The following is a 21,180-nucleotide window of genomic DNA, read 5'->3' as shown; positions in this document are numbered from 1 at the left end:
GTGAAAAGTATTCACGAATGGATTTGAGTGGTGCTAGTTAAACAAGGGAAAAGTGTTATTGAAAGTATAACCCATAAAACAAAGGATAAACTTTGAAAATAATAAAGAGGATAGTCCAAAGTATATAATAATGCAAGTTTGCGTAAAATTGGTAAAGTGGCGAATAACTTAGCCTTATCATTGGACCTTGGTAAGGTATAAGACATTTTTCATAAGTCATTGTCAAAGAACATTAACTAAATGTATTAGTTGCAAAGGAAACTATGGAGTTGAAAGCTAGACATAATCAAGGTTTTGGATAGAAAAGTGCTTCATACTTTTACTAAAGGATTGGTAAAAGATAGTGTAATTATTATAGTATGATGAATTAAGGATTAACAATATTATTGGTACTCGCAATAAGGAATGATATTAAGAAATATTATGATTTTACCAAGGATGCAATGAGAAAAAGAACAAGATAACTCTAAGTTTGAATTAAGTGGAGTTACGGGGGCGTAACTCGTTTTCTTTAAGGGGGGTAGAGTGTGATATAATTACACGCTTTTCCCTTAATGTTGGCATTTTAAGTGCTTTTTCGATCAGTTTCACACTGATTTTGTTATTTAGTTGATTGTCTTACACACTAGGATATGTAAGTTTATTACCAAAGTTGATTCTTACACTAATGTTAGTGTGAGTTTGTTAGATAGTCTAATAGTTTACACATTATTTTGTGTAAGTTTGTTAGTAAAGTTATTATCTTACACACTAGTTTGTGAATAGATGAGGTAGAAAGTAAGTATCACAAAAGTACAACAACTAAAAATATTCAGGAAATTTTAAGAAATTACAAGCACTTATTTGTTTTCAAGCGAGCTTTTTCTTGTTTTCGTACCTAAGTTTCGGGGACAAAACTTCTTTTAAGGGGGTAGACTGTAATACCCCGTATTTTAATGTATTTTATATATTATTTATTTAATTATAAAATATATTTTGGGTCAAACTATTTTAATTATTGGATTATAAATAAAGCAAGTATTTATATTTGGGTCAATAAGTATTTAATCCAAATGCAGCTTTTTTTCTTAATAAACCAATTCATCCTACTTTTTTATTTGGGTTAACTATTTTATCATGTAAGTCCATGACTTTATAAAGCCTAAACCTACTCTAATTACTCTACACTATATATATCTACTAAATCCCTAAAATTCCCCACACAAAAAGTCAAATGGTCAAAGTGGACTCTTTTTTCTTTTCTTTCTTCTTCCCCTTTTCTAATTCTCACGTGGGATTGCACCATGGGTTCCAAATTCCAAGTGCTGCACTTCCACACCCCACGCTGCTGCAGCCGCCGGGAACGGCCGGTCGGCCACCTACCAGCGACCCCAGCCGGCCAGGGGCTTCCCCTCTCCTCTTCCTTCTCTTCTTTTTTTCTCTTTCCTCTTTATTTCTTGCGTGAGACCACTTCACATGGTGCTCGGGTCTGCGTGGCTGCTCTTCCACCCGTCGGAAATCGGCGCCGACACCCCTCACCACCGTCGTCATCATCATCATCACACCTTTCTGATCTCTCTCCTCGTTTGGTTTAATTTCTTTAATTTGTATAATTATATATTTTAGTAGTGGTTTTGGATTTTTATTATTGAAACTTATTTAATTAGTATCAAATCATGTTTTTAATGATTCAAAACTAATTTTTAGATTATAATTGGTTTTAAAATTTCAGATTTTGGGTTATGGTTCATACATTGGGGTTTTAATTCATCTAGGATGTGATTTTAGGGTTCTATGATAAATTGAATTGGGGTTTTTAATGTGTTTTATGTTTCCAATTATTATTGGGCATAAATTGTATAATGTAATGGAGTTTTAAAGAGGTTTTTGATTAGTTTTAGTGTTGGAAATCGAGCCTAGTGTTGGTTTTGATGATTTTATAAAAAAGGGTTTAATTACCCATTAAAAGAAAAGTTATTTAGGGAGTTTTAGATAATTTCAGATTATTATTAGTTGTTTAAAGTGAATTTTAGTTGCTGTGTATACAAGGAGAAGTAATATAGTGTTATTGTCTCTTAATGTAAGAGACTTGGTTTCAGAATTTATTGTAGTGTATTCGGCTTTTTTAAGGGCTTATTTGAGGTACGTACGCGTACTCATAAATTTATTAAGCGTGTAGAAACATGCTAGGATTTACTTAATTGATTCCAAGTTAGTGTCATGCTAGGAATTGATTGGAATGGTTGAATTGAAATGAGATTTGGTGATTTGAATTGGATTGATCGGATTGAGAATGGTTTTGGTGAATTGTTTGTGAAGCATGATTGTTTTAAATAAATTATTTATTGGAATGGGTGATATTGAAATATTGTCATTAAACCATATTTTTATTATTGGCACGTTTGAAGGTTTATTTAATTAAACAAAATGTTTAATTTGGTTTGGAATATTGAAAAGGAATTTTATTATGGTTTACATAATTTTTATTGATGCTATAAGCATGAGGAAAGATCTATTTAAGTGTCTTTGTACAAGAGGAATAAATTATATTTTGGTGCCTTAGTGCACTTAAGGTGTTACTAACACCGAGGGATAGGATTTGTGGCGCATTATGCGTTTAAGGTATCTTTGACACCGAGGTAGATTTAAAAAGGGTTCAACATTAAATATTATGTGGTTACTAATTATTCAAGAATTAAATTGGTATGTTTGATTGTTTGATTAATTATTATGAACGATTATGGTTTGAGAGTCGTCACCAAGTCTAACAATATGTAAATAACGTAAAGTGAAAGAGATTACGCACCAAAACTCTTGGAACGTATATACCTTGAGTATGAACATATGGGGGGATCGTAGTTATGGGGTTTTATATTTAATCATAACTTCTACTGGGGGTATAGGACGCTGTACTTTCCATTTTATTATGCGCAGGAATTTTGCCGCTTACGAATGGTTCTTTTATACTGGCACGTTTAGCTCCCGTGTTAGTACCCGCTTATTAGGGCAAGTTAGGGGGGAAACCCGTTCAATGCGTAATCAATCTAAATAAATAAATTAGTTATTTATTGGATGGCCATGTCGTATGTTGTGTGTTTGTAAACAGGTGCAACAAGGTAAGTTGTGTGATGATAAGGTGAAAGCATGTTAATGTGTTCTATTTACGCTTATGTACTTAGCATTGATGATTGTGTGTTTGTATGTTTGTTTGGTCTTGTCTTTACTTTGGCCCTACGACGACTCATTTCTAATGGTGAGTAGTGGGGACAAGACAAGAGGAATTTTTCAGGTGATGAATCATATTCATGATGGGCATGAGTGAAGAGCGAAGAGCGAAGCATGCTTAGTTTCCATAAGACTATGATGTGATTCATCTCTTTATTTATTATATTATATTATGCTTTTGAGACAAACACAAAAGTTTTAAGTTTTATTTGGTTTTACTAAGGGCCTACAATGGTTACAAGTTGTAGGTTGACTTCGTTTGACTTTGGTTTGACTTTACTTTCGTCGGGTTGACTTTCTAAGTTAACTTGTTTTGAATGTTTTTAAAGATAGTCTTCCGCTGTGTGTCTTTGATAATTGCTTTAGCCGTTTTCACGGTGGCGGTAATATCTTATATTTTCCTATTTTGAGTTTTAAAAAGAGCAAAACAGGTATTTTAAAGGAAAGGAATTTCTAGGTGTTACATAGAGTTCCTTGATAAAATCGATGTCTTATGGATGGACTTAAAGTTTTCCGCCATATCATGAGGGCTGCATGTCATTCACGAACAATATGGAGCGTGCTTTCTTCCGACGCACCTGCACAGAGTAAACACTTAGGGCCATTAGTTAGCCTACGCTTAAAACGATTTAGATTTCCCAAAATGTGATCATGGCAGGGCAAGCTAGCCATAAAAAGGCTCTAAAGCACTGCTAAACTGAAGTGTTCCAACTACCAAATCACCTCCCAACACTCTTCATCTAAATTATCGGTTTCATTCTTCATTATGCTCAACATTCTTCCAATAAACCAAGTCGCTAATGTTCGGATCAACACCCATCTCATAACTCTATATTTTCTTGAGCACTGTTTGATCCACGTAGGGAAAATATATTCCATCTCCAACCAAATCCCTCTTCCGACATTTTCTCAACGGTTACACTTGGAAGCTCCATAGGAAAGGGTTGTGTAGACATCTACTTTTGGTCACCTATCCCGACCGGAATTGTTGCGACGATAAATAATTCCATCTTTATGCCGGATTAGAGTAAGGAATGTCAATGCACTATTGATTGAAGCCTAAACACATGAAATGAACTAGCTTGACCCAAAACGAAATGAATCAAAACTCAATAAGACTAAGCCCGATCATAAATTAGGCCTAATCTAATTAAACCTAATTTCGAATGGATGTATGATGCCTAGGTTAAAATCTAGATCTGTCGCAGGAAATTACGCATGTAGTTCAAACCAACTCTCAACCATCCTCACCCATCTTGTAACCACCATCTCACCACCACCAAGATCTAAAACCGAATCCACCCAACTTGGATCCACATTGCAAAGCTACTTCGCACCCGCCACCGCTCCTTTTTCCTCCCATATTTCACCATTTTTGCTTTAGATCTAAGTTTTCCAAGCCCAATATCAAATTATCTTTTCTAGGGTTATAATTTCAAGGAGGGAGACAACATTAACAAGGCAAGAGAAGGTTGCGGCGTTTTGAACAAGAGGAAGGAGAAAATGTTGGCAGCTCAAACGAGGAGTAGGGCAACAACTCTAACGAAGAGGGACGGTGAATTTGATGAAAAGGAGAGACAACAAATTGCTTTGGACGGTGGTGGTATGGTAGTTGCAAGAAAAGAGGGAAGAGGGAGAAAAATGGTGGTGGCGAGAGGGAGGAGAGAGAAAATGTGGTGGTGGATGTGGTTGTGAGGGAGGAGAGAGATTGTGGGTTAGGACTGTAATAATGGATGAAATAATTAAGGTTAATTAGTTACATATTATTTAATTTGTGTAGTGATAACATATTTTTTAATTTGTGTAGTGAAGTTAATTTGTGTAATGAAGTTAATTAAGCAAGGGTATGTTGGTATTTTCATACAAAAAAATTTACTAAAAAAATAGTTATAGTTGTAGGTGTAACATCTGTTTTTGGAAAATGTTATGTTGCATAATCGGAAACGGAGGAAGTATACAAATTTAAAAAAAAATGATAAATATCTACTTGAATTTTTCAAAATAATTCAACTTTGACTCCATCCACTCTATATGAGAAACAAATATATTATTGGCTAAAAAAATAAAATAAAATAAAAATAAATAACTACAAGTATATTATGACTTAACCGGTTGTTTGTCGATAATATAGCTAAGCAAGCTAGGTATCAAAATGATTTTAATTTTTTTTTTAATCTTTTATTCACAATTTAAATAAGCTTCAAGTTTTTAAAAAAATGTAAATAACCTTCAAAATATGAAATATTATATATATATACTCCCTCCTTATTTGTAAGTGCCTCAATTTGAGAAACTTTGAACAATGATTATATGTTTGTAATCATCAACAAATGTAAATTACAAACATTCGATATTAGTAGGGTGGCTAACGCGCACGATACACGCGCCATGCTAGCAATATTCGAGAATTTCTTTCAATTTGGCCTTACGTCATAATTTAAGCTGTTGGCAACATTAATGAGAGATAATAAGTAAACAATATTTTTAGGGGTATACATATCCACACACTATTTTTCAGAATTTTGAAAAAAGATTTGATTGACATTGATGGGGGCAATTAAATAAACAAACATTTTAGAGGGTATAATTGTCCAAACACCATTTAAAAGAGTTATCTCATACTTTTTAAAAGGTATGGAAAAAATATATAGATTGAGATAATTTTATAAAGTACACTCAAGAGTGTGTTCAATTTCACAAATTCTTATATGTGGCTAGCCACATGGTGTGGCCATTTCACATAATCACATATAATAAGACAATTAATTAGGTAATAAGGGTCACGGTGATGAGCACATAAGGTTACCTTAAAGTATATGTAGGTCACTTAAAAAAGAAAAATGGATTACTCTGTTTAATAAGTGGAATTATTCTTTTATTTTTAAAACAAAAGAATAGGGGTTACTCAAATGAACAAAAAGGGTTACTTATTTCTAAATTACTTGATTTTACTAGTATAATAAATTTAGGTTACTTTTATGGAGAACATGGGGTTATTCTCATGAAAAAATAAGGTTACTGTAGGCGTCGTTCAAAGCGCGCCTACGTAAAAGCATGTGTGAATATGCTTGGAACTCATAGGAAGTGGGGATTGACATTACGATTAGGGACACGATTAGGGACAAGGAAAGTAGGGAGCCGCCAACAAGTTTTTGAGGAACTTGTAAACTGTTCACGAATCATTATAAGGAAACCACGAAAAGGGACAATGATAGGCAACAACAATTGACCCGTAAAGGTTACACCGCATTCATAATCCATGAGATTACTAACTCCTAATCCATGAGATTACTAACTCCATATGGTTCGGAACCACGAAAGGAGGATCGGGGAGGTACGAAATGAGTCATGGAGTCACATTCGCCCGTATTGGCCTCTACTCAATTCTTATTGTGAAAAGTATTCCTGTAATCTAAAAGGCATACAAACAAAATATTCAATTCGCTCCAAACTATTATTATGCTAAATTGGTTGAATATTAATGCAACACATAATTCTAAAATATTCGTGATCACTTGATTAAATAACAAGATCAAGGGAACCTAAACCGATTGTCCAAATTATCTTATTAGGCGTGATTTTCAATCACATATTCCCTTTAACATGCAATATGGTGATCATAAATAATAATAGAATAAACATTAATATTGGAAGCAATTCAACAATAATATCGTTAGTCAAATCAAATAATAATAAACCTAATCGTGATATTAGCAATATTAAAATAAAATAAGTAATTAAATTAATTAATTACTCACATTCCGCGTTTCCTTGAATTGCTACATCATGAATAAATTGTTAGTAACTTCAATAAATTATAAATTAAATGGAAATTAATTTAGATAAAAAGTAGAGTTGATTTGGTCCAAACCCTCAGTTATTTCTACCTTTCACGCCTTGGTTTAAGGACAAAACCTCGGGTCAAGTATGGACTCCTTGGAGTGCTTAAAGGAAGTATTATGGAAGAATATGGAAGTTAGCAATTAGGTTAAAGAGGGAGAAGAGAATGATTTTTTATGTAGGGAGAGAGAGAATGATTTTTTGGTACCCAGCAATGCGGAAAGGAGGGGAGTATTTATAGGGAAAATGAGAAGAGGGAACACACGAAACCCTAAAAAGATAAAACCTTAAATTTGGGGCGCCGTGACACGCAAGAAGTTGGCGCGACATGCCTGTATCTGGCATGACACGGGAAAATGTGGAGCGACGTGGGGAAATAACAATCCCTAAAATGATTAAACGCGTTTCAGCTTTTACGCGGAGAAAACCCAGGAAATTCTCGTGTCACTGCAGGTGCACCGTGACACGGCAAAATATGGAGTGACGCGGGACTTTTTTTGCGTCCAAGTTCATAAGTGCGTGAGAAAAAGAACGCGGAAAAAACACGGGAAAGCACCGTGACACGTGAAGCATACCGTGTTACAGTACCTGCATTGTGCCACGTCATCAGGCGCCGTGACACGCCAATTTAGCTTTATGCGCGGTAATTCCAGTTTTTAACACCTTTTTAAAACTACGATAACTTTTGATCCGTAACTCGGAATAAGACATATAATATATCATTAGAAATATTATCATGTCTAATTTCCAACACAATTAGAATTAGATCAAAATAATCTGTAGATTTTAAGATATGACCATTTTAGTGAAAGGGTGTCGGTTTTGGGTCGAGTTTAGTGTTTTGCTCATATCTTCTTCGTTTTAAATTGGAATTGGGCTTATGATATACCGTTGGAAATCTTATTGAAAGGCCTATCCAAAAAAATAATAATTGGATTAAAATTATAGGGCCACAAAATCAGGTTCTCTCAGTTTTGTGATGTGGATACGAAAAGAGGAGAATACGTTAGTGTGGGGAAATGGGCTAAGAATTGAGTTGGTTTATGAAATGTATTGGATAGAAATATGGATTTAAGCACTCCTAAGATTAAATACTCAACCCGACCAATAATGGTTGTGAAAGGTTGTTCATTATCGGGTTTGGTTTTAGGGAGACATTTTCGGGTGTCTACAGTTACTCATACATAGATAGAAATGAAGATTACTCTTACAAACTAATGTGGATACACTGTGTGGCTAGCCACATACAAGACTTATCCGTTTAATTTTATGTATAAAACTAAAACATTGATCCAAGTGTTGTTTAATTGTATAGGCAAAATCCAAATGTATTGGAGCACTTAAAATTATATTATAGAGCAATTGAGGGAATATAATTATAATTTTATTTTTTTTATAAGTGCATTACTTTGATTTTTGCAATATACATAAAGTGTAATAGCTTTGACTTATTGAGTATCATTGATAATGATAAATGTGATTTTTATTATGTAGAGGTTGGATTAGACGGTGTATGTTCTCATAATATTTATTTTATCTTTTTTTTTAAGTAATGAATGAACTTGAAAGATACTACTCCAATTGTCAAAGTATTGCATTGACTTATGTGGTGGTCAAAGTGATACACTCTTAAAAAAAATAGAGGGAGTATATGTTATTCAATATTATTGAAATTTTTAACTTTAAAAATAATTGTGCATAACACGGAACCTAAGCTAGTTATTGTATTATTTTATTACCACTCTAAGTGGGCGACTAATGACGTTACTCTTAAAATGGGAAACCAATATTAATGACTTTACTCTTATAATTAGGGGTAGCAATGGATCGAAGGTGGGTTGAGTGATGCTTCATTTGCCTCCATCTACCAGCGATCCATTTGTCACCCGATCCTTTTATCTCCTAATTTACCTCCATCTACGTTCGATCAACCCATTATCCATGGATGAATCTGGTGGATCAAGTGCTAAATCAGGTAAAATAAACTATTTAAATACAATCTTACACTTGCATAATTAAAATCAAGATTTAAAAAATCCTTAATATCCTAACATTGCAAATAACCATTAAATTATTTAATAATAATATACTTAGAGCATCTCCAATGGTTTACAGAAGGACCTGCTTGCAAATTTAGAAAGTATTAAAGCAGTAGATTAACCATTGGAGCAATAATTGTAAACCTGCTTTGTTGAGCAACACTGCTTGAAAAAAATTGAAGCAATTTTTTTTTAAAAAAGTAATAAAATTAGTTACAATCAATTGGATAATTACTATGTGTCTATGTGTGGGTGACGGTTTGGCATGCAAATGCAGGAAAATTGGAGTAGAAGATATATGCTGCTTTGTGGTCATCACTATCTTTCTTAACATTTTAATGTTTTTTTTTAAAATCAAATTCTTTTTTTTTATTAAATAAAAAAAAAAAAAAAAATTGTTTACTAAAGCGTAAAGAGCTTATTTTCATTCAAAAAAAAAATCACAATCTTGTATATATATTTAGCAAAATTATTATATTATCCAAACATTTTATCAGCCATCAAACATAATGAGAAATAATAATAAAAAAATAAACAAATGTTTGATATGACAAGTTACAAAGTGTTGTAGCCAACTAATGGAGAACTTTGTAGCTTAAAACCATTGTAGTTTAAAAATCTGATGTGGCAAAGCAAGCTATAATACCTTGTAGTTTGCCATTGGAGATACTCTTAACAAGTTGATGGGTGAGTTGGATGATAGATCAGATGACGGGTCGGATTTAGTGCACTTTCACTCATGGAGATAGTTTTGCCCATGAGGAGAATTACGTGGAAAAAAGGGTATTTTAGGTTCACATTCACGGGCAATAAAAAAATGACCATAATAAATTGGACAAATGCCCATAAAAATGGCAAATGGAAAAGCTACAATAATGGTGGTCAATCCATGTTAAATTAAACAAAGAGTACTCGCTGACAGGGACCGTCAGCGCGACCAGTTATGAGCTGCCACGTGTCCCTATCAGTCACCAAGGTTGATTACTAATAATTTTTTACCGTTTACAATTTTGCATGAGAATTTTGACTAATTTACCTAAATTAAAAAAAAATTGGGAACGGTTATATTTCTTTTTGCTCGATAAATAAACACAAATTTTCAGTCATTTTTTCCTAGTAAAAAAAACACATTACTCTATTAAATTTCGAATTATCGATATTTATTTCTTAAGTGATTAATAATATCCTTAGCAAATGGATCCTAATTTTCCTAGTTATTCACAATATTTAGGAAATTTTGTAGATTTAGATCCATCCTTCATTAATAACCATTCTTTTCAACAATTTTTACAAAAAATGAGAAGTACTTCTATTAAAAATCCTCCCTAAGAAATTTCTCCAATAACAAAACAATCTTTTGATAACTATGAACAATCTCCTCATGGTAACCAGGCAAGCAATTCTGAGTTTTGGTGAAGACGAAGAAAATATTCCGGAGATCCCGCAGTACCCTCCGGAACCGTTGACGCAACCGTTGCCGATGAATTAACAACAACAACCCTCTCGTATTTGGTATGTAGCAAAAGATGAAGCACTAATTGCTAGCTATTTGGAGAATTGCATCGATAAATTAATTGAATCAAACTAGAAAACATCATTTTGTGGCTAAAGGTTTCTAAATTGTATGATTTGGATCAAGCTCAAAAGCCACATATCCTGCCACCAACGGCCAAAATGTTGGAAAACTGTTGGAGATGAATTGCTCCAGATATTGGTTTGTGGGGAAGTTATTACGAAGAAGCTGGTAAACTTAGGAGTGAGCACAACGAGGATGACCGAATGCAAAATGCACATAAGATATTCTATAACTTTGTATGTCCCAAGCCTAGGAACTTCTTATGTGAGCATGGTTGGAGGATGGTCACCAATTAGAACCAAAGTGGAGGCCGAAACTTCAGTGGGCACTATATAAAGAAGAAAGGAAGACAATGAAATTTAAAGGATATGTAGATGATATTCAATAGGACAATAGTGGAAGTGGGAAGAGACCTAGAGTTAGAGCTGTCAAAATCTGACCCGACCCGAAAAACCGACCTGAACCGACAATGATTTGTATCCGACCCGTACCCGAAGAATAGGTGAAAACAGTGACATGGAACCTGAACCGAACAAACCCAAAATTAATTGATAATTGAATAGACCTGATACTGTATGACCTGAACCCGAACCTGTAATCAACTTGATATTAACCGAAAACCGATTTGACCCGACTTGAATATGATCTGAACCCGATTAGTACTCGACTTGCTTAGAACCTGAAATCGATTACAACTTGTCATAACTTTTTATCAACCCAAATGGATATTGACCGACAACCGATTTGACCCGACCTGACAACCCAACCTGACAACCCAACCTGACAATGATCTAAACCCAAAATAACACTCAACTTGATTAAGTTTTAAATAATAAACACCTAACATAATCTACTACTTACCTAAATCATAGTTACCTAGTGACCCCTAATTGATTAGATATTACAGTTTTGCTCTTAGATTGGAAGCGCTATTCAATCATCTTAAATCTTTAATTAAGGGAATAGTACATTAATAAATCATTTTAGTTCAATTTTAAATGAACGAAAACAAATAAAGAGTTTAATTTCTAATAATACAGTACGATTAAATAAAATTTGAACGATAATGCTCAAATTTAAAACATTATTATAAGTCAATGGATACTCATTTATTTTGTTGTTCTTATAAATGAAGTCATAACAATATATATGATAAATTTAAACGAAAAAGGAGAAAAGTATCAAGATAATTATGAATATCAACACGATGTTGGCAAAATATGGAATAACAACCCAAAAGACACCCTCTTATTAGAGGTACATCACCAATAAAAACATAGAAGTCCAAATAACGTCAAATGTTAAGCACGACATCCTCGATCAACATGCCATCACCCGTTCATCAGATCCTATTTATGAAAAAAATTTAAAGAAAAATAAGATGTAGAAAAAAAATTATTTAAAAAAATTAGCTAAAATAAATAGAAATCTTTACTTACCATAATTAGGAAGAAAATAAAGTTTCGACACTAACTTCATTACCTACAGCCTCTTCTTCTTCATCATAACCATCTAACCAATTTTTAGAAGTAATCAAAACCTCAACATGCGGTGCTAAAAGACAATTTCTCCACTTATTCAAGATTCGACCACCCATACTAAAAGATGATTCGGAAGCAACTGAGGTAATGGGAATGGCTAATATATCTCTTGCCATTCGGGCGAGGATAGGAAAGGAAACTGATTGTTCTTTCCAATAATTGAGTATATCAAAATCTTCATTTGGAACTCGAGGCCTTAGTGGCAAATTCATGTATAAATCAATTTCAGATGCATTACCGCCGATTCTATGCTTAGCGACATTTTCATCAAAATGCTATAAAAATGATAATTAAAATTAGTTTTTAAAGGAACGTAAAAATGTAATTTAAAATATAAAATATAAAAAAATACCTCATAAATATTGCTGATCTTAAATGGTGCACGAAATGCAAGAGGCTGAAGCGATGTTGATGTACTTTGTAAGGATGATGACGAACATGGAGTAGCAAATTTAGCATAGCAATTATACAATGCAACAAATTCCAAATAAATTGCTTGTGCCTTACTTCCAGACCCATCAATACCATCATCAACATATAATATACCATACAAGGTCTTCACAAAATCAAACTTGTGACGAGGGTCCAACATTACAGCAAAAGACAAAATCATGGAATAATCAGTCCAATACTTTTCAAATTTCTTGTGCATCTTCATTGTCATTTCCCTTATCTTAAGATTGTCATGAATATGTGCATAAACTAAAATCTTCTCAATACTAACAATATTGGCAAAATAATGGTTAGAAGTAGGGTAATCTGAACCAGAAAAGAGTTTAGTAATCTCATAAAACGGCTCAAGAAAGTCGCATATTGATTATGGACTGCCAATCACTTAATGAAATATCGAACTCGAAATTATGCTCTCTGGTAACAAACAAGCTCAAAGGGGTTTTAGCTAACAACACTCTTTGAAGCATTAAATAGGTAGAATTCCATCTGGTAGGTGTATCCGTTCTTAACTTCGACTTAAAAAAAGAATTAGATGCTACAACACATTGCTGAAATTTAATATTCCTTCATTCAGAGTATGAAATATACTTAACAAGCTCACGAAGTTTGATCACAGATTCATCAATAACACTCAAAACTTCTTTCACAATCAAATTCAAAATGTGTGCCGAACATCTAATATGAAAGTACTTACCATCCATTGGCAAAGAAGTAAGAGCACCTAAATCATTCCGAAGCTTATCAACCATAGCATTCATACTACTGGCATTATCGACTGTGATTGTAAAAATATTTTTGTCAATACCCCATTCTCTAAGAAAATATTGCACAAGCTCATAAATGTCATAGCCATTGTGAGGCGGAGGAAAATGGCAAAAATTTAGAACTTTTGATTGCAATTTCCAAGTATTATCCACGAAATGGGCAGTAAAAGTAAAATATGCATTTACCGTACATGCTTGCCACAAATCACAAGTTAAGCAAACTCTAGAGGTCAATGCTCCTAATGTGTCAGATAATTGTTTCTTTAAGCTACCATACTCTGACACGCAAATTTTGGTCATGGTGTTTCTAGAAACCGTCCTTAAATCAGGGTTTAGATAAGAAAGCAATTTTCTATGTCTTTCATGCTCAACCATACTCAATGCATATCCATGACCTAGTATAGCTTCAGCAAATAATTTACAAAAGACTTTATGATCATAAACTCGTTTGGCACGAACATCATTACTATTTTCTTTCAAGTAATTTTTATAAGATTCACAACAAAGGTAGTGCCTTTTAGCATTAGAGGTACCAACATGACTCTCATACTTATATGTTTGTATTTTGCAATACTTACATTGCACAAACAAACCTTCTTCCGTTTTAAAGAAGTTGTAATGATTCCAAACTGGTGAAGTACGCTTGCCCTCTTTATTAGATTCTGATTTCTTTCTTTTCAGGGAAGGTTGAGAGTTTTTGTTACCTTCTGCTTGATTGTTAATACAACGAGATGTTTCGTCTTCATTGTCGAGCTCTGCAAAAACAAATATTCATATTAAAAAGAAACAAAACACTTAATTAATATAATTTGAAATATAATTAACCATTATATCATTACCTCTCTCATTTTCATTATCAAGAATTTGCTCTTCATAGTCCATTATAGCATGAAATTAGAAGGGAAAAAAAAAGTTCAACCTACAAACAAAAATACAATACAACATTAGACGATTTTGTTCATTCCGGCATACCCAAAATTAAAGAACCACAATCTGGCGGTCACATCTATACTTAGTATTATATGAGTAAGACTATATGCATTAGCATAATTATTATTTTACATACTTATTCAATACGAGTAATACTTTTTAAATCTGTCTTACTAATTATCGATTGGTGTACTATCCTATGAATAACAACTTCAAAATGTTAATACTTTGCATAACAAAGAAAGAAACAAAAACAAACTAATGATAGTCCTAAACTAATGAACACGTTGATTCTATAAGATGTAAAATTAAGACACCTCATGGGATAACTAATGACAAAAAATTAACCATGTGTTCATACTATTTAATAATTGAATAAACTGCATGCACCAAAAAGAAAACTCTAATAGTAAGCAACGCTAGTTAACTCAAATTTATTCAACCAACAAAAACTACCCATGTTGGCAGGAAAGGGAATTTTGCTGCTCATACTTTAACCTCAATTAAGTAAAAATTACGTAGAATAGCATGTGTGGCTTGAAGAAGCACCCAACCACCCACTGATGTAAACGCTGCTCTTGCAGCTGATATTGCTTTGGCTCAATAATATTTCAAGCTTTTTTCGTCAAAAAATAAAAAACAAAACAAAAACAAAATACCCAAATACTCTGTAAACTTTCAATACTCTGTATTTCTTAGATCTATCAATTTTTTTTATTAATTTTTTATTTTTATGTCAATTTTTTTTTACTTTTTTTTTGGTAATTACAACCCCACTTTTGCTAATATAGTAATATCGATGAACATTGCATATGAATAAATTGATGATCAATCCCTTAACTTACCCAACTCACTTGATACATGCAAAATTCATATGGACTACTGATTTAGTGCAATTTGACATATTGATAATTCATCAAACACATACTCAGATTCACAATTAAATTAAGAAATTTAACAAAAAAAAAAAAAAACTAAATTTAACAAGCACGATAAGCACAAATAGATAAATTAGAGAAGAAACAATGAAACTCTTACCAAGAATTGGAAGAACCACGACTTGAAGCTTGAAGGGGCGCTTAATTGGAGTGGAGCTTGAAGTACAGTAGAAATCCAATGAAAAAATTGACATTAGTTTTAGGTTTTACTGGGAGACTGGATTTAATATTTTTGCGGTGCTTTTAGGAGTAATTAGTATTGATTTGGCGCCAAGCCCAATTCCCCTCAAGGCCTCAAGTCTAACCAATTAATTAAGCGCCAAACTAAATTATTTTATGCTTAATTTATTTCACTTTTTTTCTCTTAAATTTAATTAATCATAAAGCTCTTTTTTGCTTATAGATTTTCTTACATATGAAAATCAGATAATATATACTTGTAATAATGAATGAAAAATATATATTCTCTATCTTAAAAAATAATTGCAACAATTTGATCTCAACCAAATTTTGTCATGCATTATGTTGTTTAATTAGTTACCGTGTAAAATATTAATATTTTATAACTTATACATTTAAAAAATTAAAGACATTACTGCCTTCGTCAAACTGTACATCATTTCTAGTCGTCAAAATATTGCAATAGACATATCAAAAACTTAATTTATATATAAAATGTTAAACTTAATGTACAACATTACAATATGTTGTCTTCTTATAATAGAAAATTTTGAATCAAACTTTGACTCAATCGAATTGTGATATGATCCGATTCAAAATTAATTGGCCTTGAATCATTTTAACCTAAACAAGACTTGAACCAAGAATTGACTTAGTATGATCTAATTGTGGTTAATTTATCAAAATTTGTTCACATTCGTGATTTAGTTTATCAAACCTTGGTTTGACCCGATCTAGCTTAAGGTGTTATCGTTTTGTTATTGCGTTCCAGCCAACCAAACTTGACTCATATTTCACACGAGGCTATAGATGTCAAAACCTAACCCGACTGAGCCGATCTGAAATTGACCCGAAAAAATTATCCTATTCATATTGTGACTCGCATGGACCTAATAATTTAGCATGACTCAAGTTTGAAATTAAACCCGACTTAACTTTACCCAACCTGACTAAAATTTGACCCGAGTTGAAGAATGACCCGACCTGAATTTCATCCGACCGAAATTTACCTGCTGCAAACTTGTTTGTAACTCGACTTGACACAAACCGAACCCAAAACATTACCCGACCCAAAATTGACTCGAATCGAATCGAAGTGCAACTGAAAAGATATAAAGCCTGTCATAATCCGAATCGAACTTGACCCAACCCGACCTGAACTCGACTTGTAAGTAAAAATAACCAACATGATCCGACTTGAATTTGACCTGAAACCTGACATGACCTGACCTGACCTGAACCCGACTTGAATACCCGATTTGACAGTTCTACCTAGAGTAGATGGAGATAACCCGATCGACTCATCTGGTGGTGGATATTTCTCTGGAGGACTCCCTCGACCTGATGATGTTAAGACAACTAAGGCAAAGGAGTTGCAATGGAGGGGGAAATTCTTAGTTTTACCAAGGAAATGCATGCAAAAAACGAGGTTAGAGTTCATGAGGCCAGTATGCACCAACAAAGATTAGAGATGGAAAGGGCAAAGGAACAAAGGAGGCAAAGACAAATGGAATTAACTGGGCAACAATTGCAATTTGAACAAATGAAGATGAAGTTTGATATGCTACAAACTTTAATGTCCAAGACAACACTTACGAATGGTGAAGAAACATTTAGGGACAAATTGATGCAAGAACTGTATGGTGTTAAGTAAAGTTTAGTTCAATCTTGATTATGTATTTTTATGCTTTATCCCCTGGGATGTGTTTTGTTACTAGCTTTTTTTAATCATGTACTTTTGTTTTTAATCAACTATTATTTATGTGATATTTTAATCATGTAGTTTTGTTTTTTGAATCATATATATTTTATGTTTTATCCCCTAGGATGTGTAATTCTTATCCTATGTAATTTTAATCAATAGTCATTTTTGTGTAGTATTAATGTAACTTATTATTGTCTTTGTATGTCATTTAATTATCATTGTATGTAAATTTAATTATTGTCTTTGTATGTAATTTTAATTATTGTCTTTGTATGTCATTTAATTATCACTCAATTCTCTATAAAGTTTGTTGTCTTACACAATTCTTTTGCAGTAAGTTTTATAGCTAGTGTAATTTCCTACACATCTTTTAGAAGATAGTTTTTAACATGCATAGCTTGTCATTGTCTAAGCGATCGAATTCTCAAAATCATCACATGAATGGCAATACTACCACTGCCATAAAAATAGTCTATATAAAGAACTCCGAAACCCTTGATGAAAACCATTCACAAATTAAACCACATCCATTGACCAACAAATGTATTTTAGCAAAAGCTCTAGCTCAAGTTCTTCTAATGAATATGGTGATCATTATGAAGAACGTGATAATATAGTACTCCCTTCGTCCCATACTACATGACACGGTCAAACATTGCACACATGCCAATGCATTATTTTGACTATATTTTTACATAATTAAATATTAATGAAAATTATTTTTAAAATTATATTATTAAACTTTATATTAAAACCTATCTAACAACATATTTTATAACACTAACGTCTCATGTATTATGGGACGGAGGGAGTAGATGAATTTACGGGAAATTTTTTACTGCTATATAACACTACAACCCTTAAATTAAAATGTAAATGACGGTGTCAAGGAAGCTGTTAGGGGAGATAAAAAGAGGGAGGAGGGCCATAATCTATTGTACAACGATTACTTCGCATTGAATTGTGTTTACAATGACAAACAATTTCGTTGAAGGTTTCGAATGAATAGACCGTTGTTCAATCACATTATGAACACGGTGGTTGAAACCGATGAGTTTTTCAAGAAGCAAAGAGATGCCACGGGAAGACTTGGATTATCACCTTTACAGAAATGCACAGCTACAATAAGAATGTTGACATATGGTTTGGCACAAGATGTTGTCGATGAATACGTACGCATGGGTCAAACTACCGCATGCCGATTATTGCACCATTTTTGTGAAGGGATAAAAATTAAGAATTTTTAGGGTGAGTATCTCAAAATTCCAATGGATGATGACCTAAGAAGGATCTTTCACCAAAATGAAAGCAGGAGATTTCCAAGAATGATTGGCAGCATCGATTGGATGCATTAGGTGTGGAGGAACTGTCTTATGGCATGGAAAGCCCAGTATTCTGGACGAAATAAGAAGGCAACCCTAGTTTTGGAAGCCGTTGCAGATCAAGACTTACAAATATGGCATGCTTTCTTTGGAATTCCCGGCTCATGTAATGATCTTAATATTTTGTATAGATCTCCTGTATTTGATGATGTTTTGCAGGGTCAGGCACCGCCAATAAAATTTTTCGGTGAACGGTCACGAATAAAACTAAAGGGAACTATTTAACATATGGTATCTACCCAAATCGGGCTACATTCATCCAAGGATTTATCCATCCACAAATACAGAAACATAAGTTGTTTGCTGATAAACAAGCAGCAGCTCGAAAGGATGTTAGTTGAACGTGCATTCGGAGTTTTGCAAGCAAGATTTGCAATACTACGACAACTTCACTTGCTTACAATGAAGATATTTTGTCTGAAATTATGAAAGCTTGCATCATAATACACAACATGATAGTCGAGGATGAACGACATAACAGAGATGAGGTTTTGAGAAAATTCTATGAAGAAGATCGACCACAACGTAGAAGCACCGGAGCTAGAACAAGCAAAAGTGCACCGTCGAACAACAATGAAGAAACTTTTTCTGTTCAATACTGGACAGCTAGAAAACATTGATATTGACACTTATTTGGGAAGAAGGAATGCTTTACGTGATAAGGGCACGCATGAATTGCTTAAATATAACCTTATCGAGCATATTTGGCAAAAATTTGGTCCCGACAATCAATAAGCTTGTGTTTAATTATCAGAAGAAAGAAAAAAAAAATGATATTTATTAAAAAAAAATTAAAAAAAAAATATGTAATTGTAGGCACCTAAAAATGTCTCCCCAAAATCAAACCCGATGATGAAGAACCTTTCACCACCATTATTGGTCGGTTGAGTATGTAATTTTTGGAGTGCTTAAATACATGTTCATTACCAATACATTTCATAAACCAATCCAATTCCTAGCCCATTTTCCCAAACCATAACTTATTTTCCTCTTTTCGTGCCTTTAAAACCCAAAATAATTCATTTCGTGTCCTTTAAATCATTCATTTAGTGTCCTTTTTATAAAAAAGTTTATACCAGTTTATTTTGGTCCATAATCTGGGTCAAATTATTGAATATTTGGATGGGTTTTGAAAAGATCGTTCCAACGATATACTATAATCCCAAATCCGAGTTATAACGAATAAGTTATGGTCAAAATACTAAACTAAGTCTAAACCGAACCTAAGCCCACCTTACCTACGAGGCTACAACCCAATGATCATGTGGAGGGTCCAAAGGATTTAATCCCATTCCTAAACCAATTAGGATTAATTAGAAGATTCTATAAGTTTCTAAAATCTCTTAATTATCCTTTTTGAAAAGATAAGATTAAAGAGTTTAAAATTGAATAAAACTTTTCTTTTTGAAAGTCCAAATTCTATTCGAATTGAAAGACGTTCAAAGATAGTCAGATATTATTTTCGTGCTTCGTATTTTTTATCTTAATCTTATATGGTTGGGTATCCCTTGAAATTATCTTTCCAATGATATATTATGATATTAATTCCGAGCTATAACGAAAAAGATATAAAAGAAACACGAAACTCTATCCAAAACTGACACCGTCCCACTATTTCGGCTATATATTTTATTCTATAAAATATTTTAATCTGATTCCAATTGGATTAGAAATAAGACTTCAAGAGCTTTCCAACGATATATTATTTATCTTATTCCAATTTCTGGATCAAAAGATATGATAAAAAAAAACCGCAAAATCTGTTGTCTACGAGTTTTATTCCGATTTAATTCGGATCTTTTCTTGATTCTTCGACCCTTCTTTTTTCCCTATAAATAGATGTCATATCTCCCCTTTTTCAATCATCAACAAGCTTGATCACCAAATCATTCTCTCTTCCTCTCTTTTACACTAAAAATCATTTCTCTTCTCTTTCTCTCATATTCTAAGCCTTAAACCTATATTTCTAATTGCATCAATTCTTCCCTTAAGCACTCCAAGGAGTCCATACTTAACCCGAGGTTCTGTCCTTAAACCAAGGCGTGAAAGGTATAATTAACCGAGGGTTTGGACCAAATAAACTCTACTTTTTATCTAAATTAATTTCCATTTAATTTATTTTTATTGAAGTTACTATACAGTTTATTCATCAACGCGTGAATTGTGAGTAATTAATTAATTTAATAACTTATTATATTTTATATTTCTAGTATCATGATGATAATTATTATTTGATTTGACTAACGCTATTATGGATAAATTGCTTCCAATATTAATGTATATTCTATTATATTTATTGATCACCATATTGCATGTTTAAAGGGAATATGTAATTGAATATCACGCATAATAAGATAATTTGGACAACCGGTTTAGTTCCTATTCAATCTTGCTATTTAATCAAGTGATCACGATATAATTAGAATTATATGTTGCATTAATATTCAACAAATTTAGCATAATAATAGTTTGGAGCAAATTGAATTTTTGTTGGCATGCCTTTGAGATCGCAGGAATACTTTTCACAATAAGAATCGAGTAGAGGCCAATACGGGCGAATGTGACTCCATGACTCACTTCGTACCATCATCCCCGATCCTCCTTTCGTGGTTCCGAACCATATGGAGT

The sequence above is a fragment of the Chenopodium quinoa genome, unplaced genomic scaffold (genome assembly GCF_001683475.1).
Source record: "Chenopodium quinoa cultivar QQ74 unplaced genomic scaffold, ASM168347v1, whole genome shotgun sequence".
Classification (NCBI taxonomy): domain Eukaryota; kingdom Viridiplantae; phylum Streptophyta; class Magnoliopsida; order Caryophyllales; family Amaranthaceae; genus Chenopodium; species Chenopodium quinoa.
Note: the sequence above shows the minus strand (reverse complement) of the source record.